We start from the raw sequence: 1,812 nt of genomic DNA on the forward strand, positions 1-1,812 counted from the left end.
AACCAGGCACACCACCTCAGTGCTGTGGGGCCCACCTGGGGACCCGAGGCATGAAGAAGAGGACCAGACCTCCCTCCTACAACCAGGCACACCACACCAGCACCTCAGGGCCCACCCAGGGACCCAAGGTATGGAGCCCAGGAGCAGACATTCCCCACAACCAGGCACACTGCCAGTGCCAAAAAGCATGCCAAAAACATCACCTCCATGTGGGTGGCCCACCACAGCCACCACAATAGCCATGGCTGCCACGAAAGTGGCTAGACACCACAACCACCACACAGATGGTCAGCCCACCACTGGAGTACATTGACACAAGGAAATTCACCAGCATAGGTAAAGAAAAGAAAAGGATGTCTCTCTCCACAAAGTCCTTTTCAGAGTGACAGAAGAAGCATCTGTTCTATGATAATACTGGGGGACCTGATCACACCTCTCAGCATTGGTCAGATCTTCTAGGCAACAAATAAACAGAGTAACCATTATTCTTTCAGAGGGAGAGAAGAAATCTAGGGCAATTAGAGGGGAGAGTGGGATGGGGAGAAATTGGACAAGGGGCATAAAGAATAATTAGGATTTATAACAATATATATGCTAGTAATATTGATTTGATCAACATATCTCAATGTTGAATCCCAAAAATATGTCTAATCAATTTTGATTCAATAAAAAAATAAATTTAAAAAAAAACTTTGGCTGCATATTGACTCACCTGGGCACTTTAAAAAATACAAATTCCTGGGTCCCATGCCCAGAAATTCAATATTATTGGTCTAGGCACTGGAATTGTTTAAAGTTCCTTAGGTATTCCAGCATGCAGAAAAAGTTAAGAACCACTAGTCTAAACCAGTATTTTTCAGACTTCGTGAATAAAAATAACTTTAAAATCTTGCTAAATGTGTATTCTGATTTAGTTAGTTGTGGGAGGTGACATGGGACTGCGATTGTGCATTTCTAACAAGCTCCTGAATGATGCAGGTGATGCTAGTCCATGAACCACACATCAAGTAGTTTTCATACGTTATATATGAGTTACATATATTCTCAGGTACTGGTCTGATCAGTCCTTTGGGTGACTTAGACTGGTCACTCCTTTCTAGAAGCAACCATTTCTAGGCTCCTTGCAATGGGTTAGACAGAACCAGGTTCTGATGGGTGTACTGTTGAGGAAAAGGTTGATAATACTGGTTTAGGCTCTAGCAACATGACTTAATAATTGAACCACTATGAAAAGTAAGGGAGAAAAGCATAGTCAAGGTTGAAAAGTAGTCTCGGGTTTCTAGATTGGCTATCTGATGACATTAACTTAAATAGAGAACAGCTGAGAAAGAGAAAAGAGAAAGAGAGCAACTGGGGTGGGTGTGGGAGGGAGATGAATCCACTTTTGAACATACTGAGTTGGAGGTGCCTGTAAGACATCCAAGTGAAAATATCCAGTAGAAGACTGAGTGGGAGAAAATATTTGGGGGCAGATGGAGAAAAAGCCAACACCAACACAAAAACCAAAAAAGGAACATCCAGAGAAAAATGCGAAAATTCAGGATTGTATGTTGCTGTGGAAGACAAGGGAAGAACATTTTGAGAAGGAGGACATGGTCAATAATGTTGAATGCTCTTGAAAAGTCAGGCAATTGAATGCTTGGAAGTTTCCATTAGCTTTAGCATCAAAGAGATCATTGGTAAAAGCAGTTGGGGGGGGGGTGTTAAGTCATTTTCTGTTGCTTATAATAGAACACCTGAAACTGGGTAATTTATAAAGATATGAAATTTATTTCTTACAGTTTTGGAGGCTGGGAAGTTCAAGGTCCAGGG

This window comes from Galeopterus variegatus, unplaced genomic scaffold (assembly GCF_000696425.1).
Source record: "Galeopterus variegatus unplaced genomic scaffold, G_variegatus-3.0.2 Scaffold5743, whole genome shotgun sequence".
Taxonomy (NCBI): domain Eukaryota; kingdom Metazoa; phylum Chordata; class Mammalia; order Dermoptera; family Cynocephalidae; genus Galeopterus; species Galeopterus variegatus.